The sequence below is a fragment of the Echinops telfairi genome, unplaced genomic scaffold (assembly GCF_000313985.2).
Source record: "Echinops telfairi isolate 266 unplaced genomic scaffold, ASM31398v2 ScPeMD7_5868;HRSCAF=6743_0, whole genome shotgun sequence".
Classification (NCBI taxonomy): domain Eukaryota; kingdom Metazoa; phylum Chordata; class Mammalia; order Afrosoricida; family Tenrecidae; genus Echinops; species Echinops telfairi.
In genome coordinates this window covers 8,925,717-8,945,120 of record NW_022109767.1, presented here as the reverse complement: position 1 = coordinate 8,945,120, position 19,404 = coordinate 8,925,717, and the positions used below count along the sequence as shown (strand labels likewise).

The 19,404-nt window shown below is 44.8% G+C and overlaps 1 long non-coding RNA gene across 3 annotated transcripts in view; it reads right to left on the bottom strand.

Annotated features, from left to right (window-relative positions):
* Positions 1-19,404, bottom strand: part of LOC123522341 — an 83,191-nt gene that overhangs the window by 36,271 nt on the left and 27,516 nt on the right. Inside the window, exons 4-6 of one of the 3 annotated variants that reach the window (XR_006680609.1) lie at positions 7,733-7,812; positions 6,240-6,299; positions 1,915-2,058 (exon numbers count right to left, since the gene is read on the bottom strand). The exons of 1 other annotated variant lie outside the window; for it this stretch is intronic. This is a non-coding gene — a long non-coding RNA (uncharacterized LOC123522341). Of the gene's footprint in view, positions 1-1,914; positions 2,059-6,239; positions 6,300-7,732; positions 7,813-19,404 lie in introns of those variants that run through there. One more of the 3 variants, XR_006680611.1, reaches the window with a different exon arrangement.

Sequence of the window (19,404 nt, the reverse complement as noted above, 5' to 3'; positions counted from 1 at the left end):
CTCTTGAAGTTGTGTTACATGTTTTTCTGTGTTTTGGTATATAAAATTCAGGATCGATGAACCTATAGGGACAGAAAATAGAATAAGGGTTTCAGAGGGAGCGGTACAGTTGGGGGGCTGGGGAGGGTATAAAATGGAGATGATGTCAAGGAGCTCAGGAAAAAAAGAATGTTTGGAAACTCACCATGGTAGCAATTGTACAATTCTAATCGACGTGATTAAACTATGGAATAATATGATATGTGGACTGACTCCCAATTAATAATAAAATCTTAATCAGTACAGTGGATGTGATCACATGAAACAATATTCAGTATATGTTCAAATTATTCATGAGAATGTGGCTTCCCAATTCTACGGCCTGTCTCCAGGAGGAAAAGAAAATCCATCGCATTACTGAATCAATACTAGGGGGGAAAATGTGAAGTGGTTGGCAATGTTCTGGGCATCCGAGAATTTCAGAAGGATGGTTCCCTTTGCAAATAGGTCAGATGGCTTCTGACTGTAAATGAATACGCAACTCTTCCCTGTAGGAAAGCTATGAGGGAAACAATGAACCTGAGACACGGAGCCTGAGACATGTCAGAACATTTTTCTGCCAGACCTCTTGCATTAATACGATTTTAATATTCCACACTCTTCTCTGATACATCGCCTCCTCTTGACTTCCACTGTCAACCTTCCCATTCCTTCCTCATCATTGCCTTCAATCAACCTTCCAGCTCCTTCCTCATCGTTTCCAGTGGGGACTGCCGCCAGACTCCATAATGAGCTCCTGACGCCTTCGAATCCCTCCCCTCAGCAACCTTGAAGACGCAAATTCACAAACAATCCCTCTAACGCATTTTCAATCATCTTGCCCCCCTGTTGATGATTCGCAATCATCTCCCTCCAGCAGTTTTCCATTGCCCACTGGGGAAAAGGCAACCTCTTCACACAAGAGTCCCTGGGTGATACAAATGGAAAGTTCAGCGGTTCGAGGCCATACGGTGGCACCTCGGAAGAAAGACCCGGCATCTACTTTCCAAAAATCAGACCTTGAAAATTCGCTGAAGCACGGAACTCAGAGGGTCATCACAGGGAGGAACGGGCTTGAGGACCACATGGTTTGTATTGTAATGCTGTTGGCGTCTGTTTCATAAACCAAGGTCTCGGTATTGTGATGCGGCCATTTCCTCTGCCAAAGGTTTGATCCTGGTTTAACTGCTGCAAGACTTCAACACATGCCACATTGCCGCTCACCTCCCTGCCTTTCCACTCACTGGCCCCGTTATCCACAATGCTCTGATTCCCCTCTCTGTTTCCTCTTGTATCTTTGATGCTCTCAGGCACCTCACTTCAGACATCTCAGCGGCTTACAGCATTCTTGTTTGGTTTAAGCATCCCGTTCTCCAGTGGGTTGCAAGTTTCTTGAGGGTGAGTTTAATGTCTTGCGTGTGGGTGCACCACACCTGTAATATTGTGTCACCCAAAATCGACACGCAATGAACCAGTATCCATATTCTCAATCACATCATTTCATTCGTTGGCTTCCAAACACTGTGCCTTCCAAACACTATGAGAGAGGACTGGAGTATGGTGGGGCTTTTGCATCATGGCCAGTTTACTGCGAAAACGCCCAGTGTGAGAATGGACCCAGAAGTGGCAGTTCCAGGGTTACAGAAGCAGCAATAACCCAAGTTGTTGCTCAGATTCTTGTATTCTCTTCAAATGTGTGCTTCTTTCCACTAGACCAGGCTGCCCGAGGGGGCGGGGCAGAAAAACCAGCAAAAGGGATGGAAAACTCAAAGTGCTATGACAAGACAACAGACAAAGAGATCGGCAGGTGTGACACAGTACACGAATCTAGTACATCATGACCTATTCATTAGCCACCCCTCCAGAAACTTACTCCTGAAGAGGCATGGTCTCCATCGATGGTGTTCCTCATAACTTATGATCTACTTTGGATGGAAATCTTACATTCGTCTGCTATCGGCACTCCTCAACTGCCAACGTGCAAAAGGTTATGCAGTGTTAAAAATAACCGTATAACAGGTAGGGTCTCCTTGCGCGTATCTGCAGGAGCCAAGCAGAGAAGAAATGGTCCCGGCCATCACGTTAGCTCTTGAAGGGTCTCTGGTCACAGGGGCGAATCGAATACACAGGCAGCATTGTGGGAGTGAACGGCAGCTGGGCCAGATGGCACCTTTCAGGTGTTGACTTTTTAGACAACGGGGACTGTTTCCTGGGAGAATATGAAAGGTGCTGCCGAAAGCGACCGCATGTAAATCACACTCAGGCAGACAGACCCACTGCTAATGAAAATGAGCCCAGAGCCAAGCCTAGCTGTGCTCCTTGGATTTTGCTTGTGGGTTGTTTATTTCACCAGAGTCACGGGGGAGAGTCCAGCCAAGAACATGACATGATATGCATATTAAATTATTCTAGGGACTAAATAGGAAAAAGCTACCTATGAACTGTATGTTAAGATTCTCCGTTAGGAAATGCCAACCAGAACGTGGAAACCGAAAAACCAAACCAACTCAACTGCCAAGGAATTGATTCTGGCAACTCATGGCGACCCTGTGGGACAGGGCAGAATTGCCTCTGTGGGTCTTCAAGACCGTAACTCTTTAAGGAAGTAAACAGCCTCATCTTTCAATTACTGACCTTGCAGCCAGCAGCCCAAAGTGGTTCCCAATTGGCTAATAGAACCCTTTTTCTTTTCTTTCTTTTTTATTTAAAAAAAAAAATGAATGTCTGAATACAACATGGAGATACGGGGTATCTTACTATCTTGGTGGTGGTGGTGGTGATGTGCGTCAATCTCTGGCAGTGAGTGGAATGGGGTTTTTCTGTTCAAACTATGCAGACACTTTGAGGATTTCATGAGGACTGAGGTTTCCTCCTGAAAGCAGCCAGCCCAAACAGGTGAAATTCCATATTCCTATCACGCACCACAATGTGGATCATTTCTCTCTCTCGTATACATATTTTTTATATTTGTTTGCTGGTGAGATGTGCATCAGATTACATACACATCTCATTTCTCATTACACGGCGCTGGGCATGCATTCAACCTCCTCCTCCTGAGGGAGAGGCTGAAGCAGCTATCAAGATGTGGAACAGTTTCGGGGGTTTGTTTTTGTCGAGATAACAATAGCTTATTTTTATTTTCAATAGACTTAATACTGAAACACAATGGCCAACAGAATGAGAAAGATTTCAACAATGTATAAATGTGTATTCTGAAAGGAAGGCAAGGAGAATACCAACTTCAGAAAAGAACATTAAAAAATGTTCAGTTAAACCTCTAAAACCATTGCCCTGAGATCATCTTTCAACCTTTAACTAAAACCAATAGTTTAGCTTACCTAGGAAAGGAGCCCTGTGGCATAGTGGTTATGCATTGGGCTGCCAACCGAAAGGTCAGCAGTTTGAAATCACCAGCTGTCCCAGAGGAGGAAGATGAGGCTTTCTACTCCTATTGAGAGCTACAGTCTCAGAAGTCCACAGGGGGAAGTTCTACAGGGTCATGATGAATCAGAATCAACTCCCCAGAAGTGAGTGGGGAGAAAATCTCTGTTGTGAACTATGTGCTCTCTGAAGAACTAAGGGTGTGGCAGTGTAAGATGAAACCCACGTGAACTTGTCCACTACTACTAGTTAGTAAGCGCAAGTATGTCTGTGCTTACCTTGGTTATTGGGACATGCCCCTCTCCTTCTGTCCAAAATACCTTTTCCCTGGTTCACAGCATCACTAGTGAGAGACGCGTACAATGCTCCAACCCAAGTATACAGTGCCCCAGGTTATTTTCACATCCAGAATTCTGCCTGTATACTTGCAAATCCGTTGACCTTCTAACTAGCTAATTGGGTTTGTCATATATCCAGTAGTTCCACTTACAGAATCAGAAATACTTCACTCACAAATATTTACAGGCTGCCTGTGTTTGTTTATTTAGGTATACCTGGCTTCTTGTCACGTAAGAAGCATTGATAACTCTGTTAGGCCAGGTTGACTTCAGAAACAAATCTGAGACACTCATGTATATACAAGAGAGAGCTTTATATCAAAGACTAATTGTATATTAAGAAAGTATTACATCCCAGTCTAGATCAAGTCCACAAGTCTGATATTAACCCATAAGTCCAACAGTAGTCCAATGTTCTTCCCCAACAGCTTAAGAATTCTTAAAATTACTTTAGCACAAGATAGAATTTTTCATTTAAAACACAATTAACAAAAACTATATCTTCACTTAATTTTATACTTGTTGTTGTTGTTAGATAGTATATTAGGCCAGAGGCACAAAACCAGTGATCTATATATGTGTACACACAGAAAGAAATGTGTCTCACAAGAATGGCCCACCCAGTTGTAGAAGCAGGCAAAACCAAGTCTGGGCAGGTTCTAAGACTGTGGCTCAGATGTTAGGTTAGCTCAGGAGGGTCATGAACTCAAGGTCGACAGTTCCTATGGCAGGCCACTGATGGTGCCTAAGATTAGCAGGCAATATGGCAGACCATTCACTCAAGTCCAAAGAACCAGAGGTCCATGAGCCAGATGCAGGATCCAGACCCAGCAAAAAGCAAGAAAGCGTTTTCATACTGTTCACACCCCTGAGGAAACACCTTTTTAATTGAGGAGATGTTGGGGGGAGGAGGGGACTGGTAGTGTAGTGCATTATATGTTGTTAGCCTCAAGATTCATTCAAAGCCACCACACTTTTGGAACCCCCCAGGCCTGGTTCTACCCTGTCCTATAGGATCACTCTGAGGTGGGATCGGCTCAATGTCAGAGAGGTGTTGCTTCCCATCTTAATGTTGTAACCGATTTACTGATCGCATTACGGGGTTGATTACATTGTGCTAGGTCACATCATTGGCATCTACTAAATCTCAGCACATTGCTGAATGGTCACAAGGACTCACGCCTTCCTGCCCCGATGTCTGGTCGTAAGGAAGGTAACTAGTGTTTGTCCTCACATTAGTTCATGTTGTCTGTAAGCCTGAAAGCAGTAGAGGTCTTTCCAGGAGCCGACAGCATGGAAGAGTTTGGGCTTGAAATAGCCGGTCAGCCACGTGTTAAGGGTCAAACCGTGGAGAATCTTGGCGCAGCCAAGTTGACACAAATCCTAACTATCACAGATACTACGAGTCAGCAGACTCATCGCAACCTTATGTAAAATAAATGAAAATTCTACCTGGTCCAGTGTCACCTTCATGACCACAGGTATGCTGAGACCCACTGAGCTCACGGAGCCACTCCATCTCATTGAGTATTTCCCTTATTTCTTGCTATCTCTTCCCTTAGCTATTGAACAATACCATTCCTCTTATGTGCAAGTACACTTTCACCGAAGAGAATTCAAAAATGGTTATACCGGTCCATTGACAGGGAACTGCCAGAAATTCAGGCCAGATTCAATAGAGAATGTGGAATGAGAAATATCATTACTGAGACAGATCTTAGCTGAAAGCAGAGAATGCCAGAAAGATATTGACTTGTGTTTTATTGATTATGCAAAAGCATTCAACTGTCTGCACCACAACAAATTATGGCTAGCCTGGAAAAGAGTGAGCATGCAGGACCATTTCATTGTGCTAGTGCTGAGCCTGCACGCGGATCGAGAGGCAGCGTGCAGACGGAACAAAGGAATGCTGCATGTTTTAACATCAAGAAGGATGTGTGTCAGGCCTGTATCTGCTCACTATCTAGTCAGTATGTCTGCTGAACAAATGATCCGAGAAGCTGGACTATCTGAAGAAAAATAGGGCATGGGGATTGAAGGAAGGATTATTAAAAAGTTGTAATTTGCAGATGACACCACGTTGCCTGGTGAAAGTGCTGAGCATGTGGAGCTCTTGCTGATGGAAATCAAAGGCTGCAGCCTTCAGTAGGAGTTGCAGATCAATATAAAGAAAACCCTAATCCTCTCCTCTGGAGCTAAAAACAGGGGAAAGGGCATTGTGAAGGCTTTCATTTTACTGGGCTCCACAGCCGCTGTGAGTTTCCAAGACTGTAACTGCTTATGAGCGTGAAAAACACAACCTTTCTCCCTTGCAGAGACTGGTGGCTCTGAACTTCAGACCTTGCTGTTAGCAGCCTAATACGTAACCACTATGCCATCCGGACTCCTTGCTCATGGAAGCAGCAGTAAAAAATAACAACCAAAGAAGACATTGCATCAGGAAAATCTACTGCAAAAGACGTCTTTAAAACGTTGAGCAAAGCGGTCATTTTGCAGACTTACGTTGCGGCTGATCCAAGCCATGCGTTTTCAGTTTCCTCGGACACACGTGAAAGCTGGACACTGCACAAGGAAGAAGGGAGAGCTACGTTTGAATGACGGCATCAGTGAAGAAGACGGACTCCCAGAAAAAGGCATACAGCCAGTACTTGTGGAAGAAGTACAACCAGAATGCTCCTTCGAAGCAAGGGTGGTGAGACTGCGTCTCCCGTCCTTTGGATACATCATCAGGACGGGCCAGGGCATTGTGCTCAGTAGAGAGTCAGGGAAAATGAAGACCCTCGGGGAGATAGATTGTCACGGTGGCCACAAACAGGGGCTCAAACGTAACGGCCACTGGGAGGATGGTGCAGGACCGGGCAGTGTCTCGTTCTCAGAATCGGCCTGTCAGCAGCTAGGAACACAAAAACAACCCTTAGCAAAACTCTGAGGTATTGTGGAAGGTAGCTGTTCTAAGGAGAAGGCTGGCAGCTCAAGGTGCTGCCTGTCTCCCCCATGCCACCCCTCACCTGAGCATCGCCATTTGGGGCCTCTCATCCTCTGCTTTCCTCTGTGCCTCCGTCCAGTGCCGAGCCTGAGGAGCGCTGAGCTCGCCCTTCAGCAGTCTGGCGTGTACCTGGCTAACATCTCTTTTCTCGATGCCTCTTAGCCTCGCTGACACCGAGTCTTTATTCTACCCGGAATGACAAATACTGGCAGGGACAGGGGACCTGGAAGACTCCAGAAGGAAGGAAGACTAGGAGCTGGCTCTATTTCTGTAGGTCTCACTGCCATTGAGTAAATCCTGATTCATAGGGACCCTACGCGCAGGGTGGAACTGCACCTCAGGCTGCCACAGGCTGTACAGAGCTGCTGAGTTTGAATAGCCCGTCCTTGAATGAGCAGCCAACCGTTTAACCTCCCATGCCATCAGCGGTCCTCATTTTATGCTTAAGAAGCCCAACACATGCCATTTCATCCTCACAACAAGCACAGGAGGAAGATACAAAGATCAGGAAGTCAGGAAGTCACCTAGCGAAGAGAGTGAGGGAAGAAATGCCCTTCGACTAGTGGCGCACATGGTTAAGCACTTCGCTCTTAGCTGAAAGGCTGGTGGCATCTTGAGAGACAGGCCTGGTGATCGGTCTGATGAAAGACCCAGTGGAGCCAGGCTTGTCGGCACACGTGGCTCTCCAGGAGTTGTGAGGCATGGCAACTAACAACAGCATCACCCAGGAGCAGAGAGGCTTAAGCCTAACAGTTGATACACGGCGAACTGACCTCCAAGCCCAGGTGTTCATGGAATCAAAGCGCACACCTGGCTCCCAGGAAGGGCTCACTCCATCCGGAGCACCAGAGGAGCTCCATATTGGCTATGAAAACTTGCGTGAGTTCCACAACTTCTCGAATCCAAGCTATCTCTTGTAGAGAGGCTGCCACTACCTTACACAGGGAGCCACTTCTCCACACAGGGTCACCGTTGTGAGTAAGACCGAGAGAATCATCCTGCAGCCCACCTGGTTTGGGGGCTCCACCTCCAATGCTCCATCCTGAGACTCTCTTCCGGGTGGCTGCTTTTCACTCAGAGAGTGAGTCCCTGATCGGTACAAAGAGACACAAAAGCAATGGTGTCTTACAGAATGCTTCGTTTGTCTCCACATAAGAGTCAGACAGATGTGCTACTGTTGCTGCTAGGTGCTGCCGAGCCCGTCCCAACACACTGCAACCCCAGGTGAAACAGAACAACGCGCTGTCCGGGCCTGTGCCACGCTCACACTTGTTCGTACTGTTTGAGCCCATTGGAGCAGACACTGTATCAGTCCATCTGGTCCAGGGCCTTCCTCTCTCTTGTTTCCCAGCTCCTTTACCCAGTAGGATATCCCACTGAGTAGGACCAGGGGACTAGGATCTCCACACCACACGTCCAAAGCACAGGAGACAAAGCCTCTCCATCCTTGCCTCTAAGGAGCATTCGGAGTGTACGTCTTCCAAGACGGATTCGTTGTTCATTGAGCAGTCCCTGGTCCTTTCAATAGTCTGAAGCCAGCACCAGAATTCAGATGAATCAATTCCCCCAGCTTCCTTACCTGTGGGATAATCATTTGAGAGTCTTTGCCCAACAGACAATCGGGTTCTTTTCTGATGATAATACCTAGTACTTAAAGGAAGAGGAAGGAGCCCTGGTGGTGGGGTGGTGGTGGGGCTGTGTTTGAACCTACCAGCCACTGTGCTGGAGAAAGATGAGGCTGTGTGCTCTGTTAAGATTCCCAGTCTCCGGAACTCTACAGGAGGCAGTGCTGGTTCGCTCTGTAGGGTTGCTCTACATCAGTACTGACTCACAGGGAGAGAATTCCAGGGAGAGGGAGGAGGTGGGAACTGCCATGAACCAGCAGGGAAAAGAAAGAGCAGGTAGGTTGTAATGCAACTCAGTCCCTTTCTCCTTTGTCCACTAAGATCACTTTCTGCGTGTTCTTTCCTGAGGACTCCACCCAACTTATTATTCATGAAGCTCAATCTGACGTCTCCCTGCAACCTAAATCCCCTAATCTCATTTTGTGTATACCTTTATTATTGCCTGAAAATTATTGTCTCAGAGTATCATTATCCCACCCTAAGTACACTGAAAGCTCTTTGTGTGTAAGGAACATGCCTTATCTACCAGTTATCGAGGTGTTTTAAAGGTGGTTCTAGAGTTAATGATATTAACAATTAATGGCCACTATTTGTGAGATTTTCATCCATAGGACCTTTGAGATAAGGCATATGCATGTACTCTGAGGAAAAGAAATTAAAAGCTAGGGTAGTTAAGCAACCTCTCTAAAATTACTCAACTAATATTCGGCTATAATCTTACATCTGATGCATTGCTAAAGGATGTGTGTGTGTGTGTGTGTGTGTGTGTGTGTGTGTGTGTTTTCCAACTAGCTACTAAATTAGTATTTACAGAAAGAGTCAGAATAATTAAACTTCACCTGTTCTACAAGTTTACATTTTACAAGACCCAAAACAGATCAGACAGGCAGCCCTCTCTCTCCCCCTGCCTCTCCTACTTCCTCTTGCTCCCTCTGGCCTTTCCCTCTCTCTCACTCTCCCCTCCTTTTGTCTCTCCCACATTTTCATTGTTCAATAGTCTTGACCAAGTAAACGTAATTTCACAGAACTTGATTTCCAAGATACATCAGTTGCACCAACATAAAAATGGATGTATATCTGAATCTGAACATGTAAACTCATATTTTTACCTATGCCCTGATTTCAATGGTCCCCTTACAAATGCATCAAGCAGACTCACCACCCCTGTTCCATGGTGATCTACCTCCCGCTCAACCTTTGTGGATACTCTCCAGGTTGCAGATGTCGTGGAAAGCAGGGAAACAATCTGTGTATGTTCTACGATCTGTGGTGCAAAAGGTTGAAGACTGGAGTACTAGCTGGAAGGGCGAAGGTTCAAGGCCACCCAGAGGCAGCTTGGGAGCCAGGCCTGGCATCTGCTTCCAAAAGGTCACACACAACCTTGAGAACGTTATGAAGCAGTTCCCCTCTACACACCTGGAATCACCATGAGTCAGGAGGACTGCACAGCAACTAACAGCAGCGTCTCAGCACAGATAGCCTCTGACCATGTCAATGCAGGGTGGTTTCATGAAACGTCTGTACGAGAACGAAGTTGTCTTCAGGCGATTTTCCACAGGGCTTGGAGGATACTTCTGCTTTCCTCTATTAATCAAGCGTCACGGCATTGCACATAAAATCCACTTATCAAGGAGCAGCACGGAGAAGGTTAAACGAGTTTTGTGCTAGAATATGTAGACCTGTCTTTGCTTTTGGATACCAGTCAGACACTCCTTCTCTCAGGCAGCGAAGAGGCTTATACTCAATGTTAATGGTAAAGGGAAAGGCTGGATATGAGATCACCACTATTGATAGTAGGAAAATTCAAACTGAAGAAAGAAAAATAGAGCTAATAAGCAAGTCCCACCAAGAGGAAAGTCAAAGGAAATAGAGGAGAGAACTAGGAGGCAAAGGGCATTTATAGAGGTCTAAATATAGGCATGTACATATGTAAATATATTTATATATGACAATAGGGAAATATATCTATATGCATATATTTACAGGTTTAGTATTAAGGTAGCAGACAGACATTGGGCCTCAACTCAAGTACTCCCTCAAGGCAAGAACACTTTGTCCTAATAACCTGGAATTCTTTGATACTCACCTTCTCGACATGATCACAGAAGACTAAAATGGGTGCATAAGCAAATGTGGTGAAGAAAGCTGATGGTGCCCAGCTATCAAAAGATATAGTGTCTGGGGTCTTAAAGGTTTAAAGATAAACAAAACAGCCATCTAGCTGAGAAGCAACAAAGTCTACATGGAAGGATCACACCAGCCTATTTGATCATGAGGTGTTAACGGGATCAGGTATCAGGCATCTAAGAGCCAGAACAGGAAATCATATCACTGTGAATGAAGGGGAGTGTGAAGTGAAGACCCAAAGCCCATCTGTAGACAGTTGGACATCCCTTACAGAAGGGTCGTAAGGAAGACATGAGCCAGTCAGGGAGCAGTATAGCACTGATGAAACATACAACTTTCCTCTAGTTCTTTAATGCTTCCTTCTCCCCACTATCATGACCCCAATTCTGCCTTACAAATCTGGCTAGACCAGAGGATGTACACAGGTACAGATAAGAGCTGGAAACACAGGGAGTGCAGGATACATAAACCCCTCAGGACAAATATTGAGAGTAGCAATACCAGGAGGGGAAGGGGAAGGTGGAGGGGGCCTGAGCTAAGGGGGGAGGAGGGGTGAACTGATCACAGCCCTCTCCCAGTGGGGCGGACAACAGAAAAGTGAGTGAAGAGAGGCATTGGTCAGTGTAAGACATGAAAAAATAATAATAATTTCTAAATTATCAAGGGTTCATGAGGGAGGGAGGGTAGAAGAGGGAGGGTGAAAAAATGAGGAGCTGATACCAAGGGCTCAAGTAGAAAGAAAATGTTTTGAAAATGATGATGGCAACAAATGTACAAATGTGCTTGACATAATGAATGGATGGTTGGATGGTTGGATGGATGGATGGATGGATGGATGGATGGATGGATGGATGGATGGATGGATGGATGGATGGATGGATGGATGGATGGTGATGAGTTGTATGAGCCCCCAATAAAATGATTAAAAAATAAAAACAATTCATATACACAGACACATGCTCAGGAGAGGAAATTCTGAAAAAATAGAAGAGATGCTACATATAGTTAACTTGCTGGGCTATTAAATGCAAGTCTGGTGGTTCAAGCCCACCTAGAGGCACCTGACAAGATAGGCCTGGTGATTTACTTCCCCAAAATCAATCATGGAAAACCTGATGGAGCACAGTTCTATTTTGAAACAAAAGGGGTCCTATAGCAACAGCAACCAGATTCTCTATATATTTCATAGGGCAGCTGGTATATATAATACCCCAAATGAAACTCACAGCCATCGAGTTACGACAGCTCTATCGGACAACCCTCTAGGATAGAGTAGGGCTTTCTGAGAGCATAACTCTTTACAGCAGTAGAAAGCCCCGTCTTTATCCCATCCTGAGAAATTCAAAAAGGTGGACAGAAAAATTCCACTTTCTTCTAATTCAATTTTTTCATGAATTTTTTAATAGTTCCCTCATATGACCACTGAAGTGATGGGTTACAGTAGAAATGCACGGCACCCCATAATACAAAGTTTTAAAACATGGTCTTCTGTCTACTTGATAAATCAACTATCAAATTAAGTTAGTAGAACAACTCCTTCGTGCTAATAACTGCACAAGGATGTTGTTGTTGTTGTTGTTGTTAGGTGCCATCTAGTTACTTCCGCTGGGAGCACCGCTGTGTATGACAGAAGGAAACACTGCCCAGCCCTGCACCAGCATCACAATTGTTGTTGTGTGAACCCATTGTCGCAGTCATGGTGTCAACCCGTCTCCTTGAGGGTCTTCCTCGGTTTGGTGTTTTTGCCCACCACTTTAGGAAGCATGAGGCCTTTTTCCTAGAGGCTGGTCTCTTCTGGTAATATGTCCACAGTACATGAGATGAAACCGCGCTACCCCCGCTTCTACAGAGCACTCTGGCTACATTACTTCCAAGGCAGACTTGTGTGTTCTTTGACCAGCACCATCATTCAAATGCACCACTTCCTCTTCCATCTTCCTTATTCAACGTCTAACTTTCACCTCCCTATGAGGCCATTGAAAATACTATGGCTTCGGGCAGGGGCACCTTAGTTCTCCAAGTGACATTCTTGCTCTGTAACACTTTACAGAGGTCTGGTGCAGCAGATTTAGCCACGGCAATGCATCATTTGATCTCCTGACTGCTGCCTCCATGCAGCAGTGGTTGTGGATCCAAGCAAGATGAAATCCTTGACAGCTCCCATCTTTTCTCCCTTTACCAGGACGTTAGCAAATGCTCTAGGGAGGGTTTTGATTTTGTCTACATTGAATTGTGAGCCAGCGTGAAGGCTACTGCAGACAAGAGAGGGAAGTAAGAAAAGATGTCTCTTTCCCCCAAGCTGTCTGCCGTTTCCCTCAGCGCTCTGGTCCCGTGTTTGTTAAGCCCACGAAACCGAGAAATCTTTGAGGGTTTGAGGAACAGACATCCACGCAAAACACCCATCCTTCTTGGTCATGATGCCATGTGATCAGTGCTGATCAGAGAGTGGTGATTAGCAAGCCTTTCAAGACTACTATACTCACTGACGGATTGTCTTGCTGAATGAGTAAGAACTACCTCTGCAGCCACACAGCGTGGGGAACACAGAATGCATGCCACCTTGACCAAACAGCAGGCCAATTCCGGGGGTGGAACACCAGAATCCTTAACTGGAAACAAAGGCAGCCTACAGGGTGGCAGGTGCAATGAGGTGGGGCTGGAACATGCTTCTGCCAGCGGTGGGGAAACTCTAAAATAACCAACAACCAAAAAGCCAGTTGCTCCAACTCTGGGTGATCTTGTGTGCACGCCCCCCAGTAGAGTTGGCTCCATAGGGTTTTCAATGGCTGATTTTTTTTTTTTCTCTCCAGAAGCGATCGCCAGCTCTTTCTTCTAAGGGTCTGGGTAGCCTTCAATCTCCAATCTTGTTGTTAGCACCCTATGCATTAGCTGTTTACACAAAGCAGGACTACCTCACAACCACATCAGGGGAAACCAATAACTAAACAAATGAGATGTTCAAAGGAGGGCCTGTCGAGTAAACAGTGAAGAGAGAAAACCGTTTTGGCAGGCTCAACCATTCCTACCATTTCTTTCTCTCACTCGCTTCCCACTGTATAAAGACAAGCGTCAGGATGCTCACTTTGAATCTACCTTGGAGGTAAGGGTGGTCACATGATCTATGGCAATCCATCACCCAACAAGAGAGTGTCTCCTAGGACTTCTCTCTCGAGTGCACTCCTCTGTCCCATGGGTGGTAAGAGTAGGTACTGACTTCATGACAGTGACTTTCGTTTGGTTTAGAGTGCTCTCTCTCTCTCTCTCTCTCTCACACACACACACACACACACACACACACACACACACACGTGAATACAGAGCATTCTACTAATTCTTTTACTTATAAATTATCTTTCCCTCTAAACGAAAGCCTCACAAACAAGCTGACTCATTTCTCTCCCACCCCTTTGTTTTCTGCCTTGAGACGACCCTGTGATCATGCGACTCCTGACTCGGCAATGGCCTACTGAGGGTGCTGTCTCCTAAACTGAGATCAGTCTGGTCAGATAAATCATTCGTGTTTGCAGTGTCCCCTTTAATAAACCATCCTTCAGACCATCACTTATTCCTAAAGCAAACCAATACAATTTCACTTCACTGCATCAGCAGATTCAATCGATCCTGTAGCAGTCGTTAAGAAGGCAAATTTATGGAAACTAAAATGAGGTCTTAAGGAGAGCCAGTGTCTCAATGGTTAAGCACTTGGCTGCTAACCACAGGGCTGTTGGTTCAAACTCAGCCACTGGCTGGAGAAACGAGCTGCTAATTTATTTTTATAAAGATTACAGGCTCAAAAACCCAGTGGAGGCAGTTCTACTCTCCCGCATGGCCTTGCTGTTGGTTGGAATGGACGCAATGACGCCTAACAACAACAACGGAGTCCTCTAAGGGTCTATGCTTCTGTGGTAACAGAGCAGTTTACAAGGAAGAGACCTCGACACAGGCAGACTGCTACACTTGCTTTGTGTTTATCAGTATGATATGATAACCAGCTAGTTGAGCTGGCTAGATTAATTACCAAAAAGGTCAAAACCTTGAGCTAGGTTATTTCCCTGCGGTTAAAGACACGTTTGGCACAAGAATGGCTTTGAATAAGGAGCCAAGACATATTCAGATAAATTACTACCCTGTGGTCAAAGAGTCCTGGTGATACTATCAGGCAAGTATTGGGCTTCTATGGACAAGGTTGGTGGTTCAAAACCACCAGCTGCTCCGACAGAGAAAGATAAGGCTTTCTGCTCCAGTGAAGATTTACAGCCTCAGAAATCCTACACAGGGCTACTGGGGGTCAGCACTGATGCCATAGCAATGAGTGTGGGTACCCAGTGTAGTCTGCTCTCTTCCCCCTCTGCAGTGGATATTCTGCTTCCGGATCACAAGGTCACCAGGATCTACCACTAGAACAAATTAAAACCAAACTCATCCCGTCTAGTCAACGCTGACTCAGAGCAACGCTATAGGACAGGGCCGAGCGGGCCCTCTGAGTTTCTGAGATTGGAGGGAGCCCCATCTTCTCCCTCAAAGCTGCTGGTAGCTTTGAACTGCTGACCTTGTGGTCAGGAGCCCAATGTGTAATCACTCTGCCACCAGGGCTCCACACCAAAAACAAAACACCACTACCAAATTATCTCCAGCCCCAGGTTAATCACACTATTAACAAAGTTAATAGGGGAGTAACAAAGTCATCCTAAACTAAAAGCACCCTCAATGTTCAGCTCCATTTTGGACTACCCTCCCTCGAGTTGGTAGATGTTTACTTTTTGTATGCTTGCTAATGGTGGCATAGTTCTCCCGGGGTATCTGAATCCCTTAATGCATCTCTTAGAGAGTCTTACTTTCACAGCTTCTAAAGTGACAACAGAGATCAAACAGAAGGAAATACAGTATCAAACCCCTGCTGATGTGATTCTGTATCACTGACCCAGAATGGAAACATTGTGCTTCTTCATTTGCATATCACACTCCAACCTGTGCAGGAGTCTCAGTGGCTTTCCAACGCTGTCTCCTCTTTGTTCTTACACTCCAGCAGGCCTGTGGTGCATGCTGATGAGCTGCTGTCCTTTCGCCAGCACTCACACAGGAATTGTGCTCAACATTAACTTAATTCTATCTGAGAAACATGTACTTGGTTATTATTATTATTATTACTAGAAGGGTTGAGAACATGTGTAATGCTTTCTACTAATAAAACAAGAACAAGTCAATACAAGAGTGGTTGGGAACAAATGTAGTTGCAGTGAGCTTATTTTGACACTGTGTGCTCTCATCACTGATGCTCAGCACTATATCGATCACCCAATAAGAATGCTGGAATAGGCAACGGCATGAGCTCGGGTAGATGCTACTTCAAGGGTGACTTGAATTTCAATGATCAGTATACAATCATTTAAGTGCCTTGTAAGTGCTAATGACACAAATATTTGTGTGACGAATATCTGCGTCCTCAACAGGGCACAGTACATCCTTGGCAGAGTGTACGCATAAGCCTCCAGGCAGTGAGAAGCACAAAGAAAGCCCAAACCCATGGCCATAGAGGTAGTCCTGAGTCACAGTGACCCTAAAAGTGAAAGGAGACTCTCCCAGAATGTTTCCAAGGATACAGATCTTTTTTTAAAATGTATCTTAAATTGGCATATAATTCACATTATCATGCAATACAATAAGTCAATGATATTATGGAGAGTTGTGTCATCATCATAATTAATTTTAGACCATTTTCTTTCTTGGATTGTTAGCCCTCCATTTCTCCCCAACCTCCCCTCTCATGTCCCTAGATGACTATTCATCTAATTACTGACTCTATAGATTTATCTAACCTGGATTTCATCCACAGAAAAAATATACAAAACAAAATCAAGGTGGGGGATTAAGAACAAACCAACAACAATGACAAAACAAAACAGAGAAAAATGTCAATTGAAAAGACAGCAGAAAATATTAAAAATTGGAACTAATTGACAATGGGTCAAAAGGGAAAGCAAATGATGAGATGTTACATCAGCTGCAATCTACTTTAAAATGCTCTCTATCTGACAGCAAGCCTGTTCACATCTCTGGATTGTGATCAGAGGCTTAATCCTCGTGGTAACCCTGCACAAAGATTTTGGGCTTCTACTGTCATCCATAGCTGTCTGCTAACTGCATATTCAGAATTTAAGCTTGGATACCATTCCCTCCTCTAAATTTCTAGTGTATTCTTTATACTCCTTGGAACACACAGGCTGGTGTGCTGCTTCTGTGTGAACTTAGTTGAAACCGCATTTAGATGGCTGCTGGTTTTGAGACACGGCGGCAGAGCTTTATGAGAGAAGACTACTTTGTCTTTTTCCTGTGGAGCAGCAACTGGGAACGAAACCCAACCTTTCAGTTCGCAGCAAAAGATTCATCCCTCTGCACCACCAAGGCCCCTTACACTAAGGAAGGTGAATTAAGAATTGAATCTAAGTTCTGGAAAAGCATGGCTGTGATAAAGAGCCAAGGGCTTGGTAATCTGAATAGTGTTAAATTCTTCTTGAATCTCAATGTTAAGACTATATCACTTATATAGTTGATAGGCATAGGGAGAGCTCTTTCGATAGGGGGGAGTGTGGACCAACTGGTCCCGATCGATATCCAGTCCTAGGAAAATTGCTTCCCAGTTTGTATTCAGTTCACACCTTCAAAACAGTGATCAGGAATCACATCAAGAAACAATTTCCCCCAGCTCTTTTACTTCTACAATAAGCAAACAAGTTGATCCCTGGAACTTTTCCCAAAGATTACAGAGATCTAGGGACAGAATGAAGTAACAGCTAGTAATTGTTGGAAGCATGCACGGCGCCCTGGTGGCTCGGCAAGGAAGCACTTGGTTACCAACTTATCAGCTGCTTCCGGGAGAAAGCTTTGGTAGTCTGCCTTCCTACAGATGACAGCCGACATTTTCTATCTTTGAATTTTTAAATCTATATACATGGACCAAAGGTATATAGATATCAGAAATTGAACTATGAGACTAGTCTGCTGCCTGATGAGTCTAAAACTCAAGACTTTATATTTGCAATATGGTCCTGCAATTACTTCTGACTTAAAAACAACAACGTGCCTGGCTATTAAAAGATATAGTACCAAGCAAACAAAAAAAGGTATCGTGACTGGGGTCTTAAAGGCTTGAAGATAAGCAAGTGGCCATGTAGCTAGGAAGCAACAAAGCCCACATGGAAGAAGCACAGCAGCCTGTGTGAACATGAGGTATCCACAGGATCAGGCATCAGGCACCAGAAGACCCAAAACAAACAATCATATCAATGTGAACGAGGGGGGCAGAGTGGAGACCCAAAGCCCATCTGTAAAGAATTGGACATCTCCTCACAGAAGGTCACAAGGAAGGGACAAGGTAACCAGAGTGCAGTATAGCACCGATGAAACATACAACCGTCCTGTAGTTCTTTAGTGCTCCCCCCCACCCCACTATCATGACCCCAGTTCTACCTTAGAGATCCCGCTAGACCTGAGCACATCCACTGGCACAGATCAGCGTTCTCAGCACATGGAATCAAGGACAGAAAAATCTCTCAGGATCAATAATGGGAGTAGGGATACCATGAGGGTAGGGGGAAGAAGGGGGAGGAAAGGCAGAACTGATGGCAATGATGGAGGTGTAACACCCCACCCCACCCCCAGGGTAATGAACAACAGAAACACAGGTGAAGGGAGACAGTAGGCAGTGTGAGTTATGAAAATAATAATTTATGACTTATTAAGGGTTCATGAGGGTGGGGGAGTGGGAGGGGAAAAATGAGGAGCTGAAACCAAGGGCGCAATAGAAGGAAAATGTTCTGAAAAGCATGATGGCAGCATAAGTACAAATGTGCTGGACACAATGAATGGAGGGATTGTGATAAGAGCTGTAAGAGCCCCCATAAAATGATTGTCAAAAACAAAAACAATGACAAAGAATACCAGGTAGCCTTTGAAAAGGTACAAAACAATATGCATAATACATCAATAAACTCACACTCTTCAGTGATTATTCTAATGTGTACAGAACAGCAAAGATATCCGTGAGGGTATTGGCAGTGATCACCCATAAATGAACTGCTCTTTGCCTGTTTGCTGTTCTACAATTTCCAAGTTTTTCCCCTCATTTTTGCCCTCCCTCCCCCCTCCTACCTCCCTCATGAGCCCTTGATAATTTATAAATTATTACTTTGTCATAGCTTTCCCTGTCCGAAGTCTCCCTTCACCCACTTTTCTGTTGTCCGTCCCCCAGGCAGGAGGTCACATATAGTTCCTTATGATCTGATATATATAAAAGAACACATATCTGCATATGCATTCTATATAAATGAGTAAAAAGTCATGTGGAGACCTTTTCAGGGCAGTGACTATTAATTAGCATGTTAATCATGAGCAGTCATTAGTTTCACTCTCTCACTGTGACTGCTAGCTGCTGTGGGGTTCAACTGATGTTGGGGACCCACGTGTGACAGAGAGACCACTCCATGGGGTTTTCTGGGCTGTGATCTTTATGGAAGTAGATCACCATATCTTTTCATCCAGGGAGCCATCGGATGGTTTTGAACTGCCAATTTTCTGTTGAAGCAGCCTATCGAAAACCTGCCAGCACACCTAGGCTCCTTACATCTACGTAGTTAATCCAGGTGTTGTGTTTTTGTTTTTTAACCATCAAAGGCTTAAAAAAAAAAAAGTTTCCTTACTTTGTGAAAAATGGACCAACTTCCAAATAGCTCATACTACAGTGGCTGGGAGTACTACCCTGTTTCCCTGAAAGTAAGACATTCCCCGAAAATAAGACCTACTTACAGGTTTGCCTCTCGCTGAAATATAAGGCATCCCCCAGAAAGTAAGCCCTCCCTGAAAATAAGGGTTTAATTGTTATGATGATGTTCCAGAAGATGATGACATGACTGTCATTGAATAAATGAGTAAA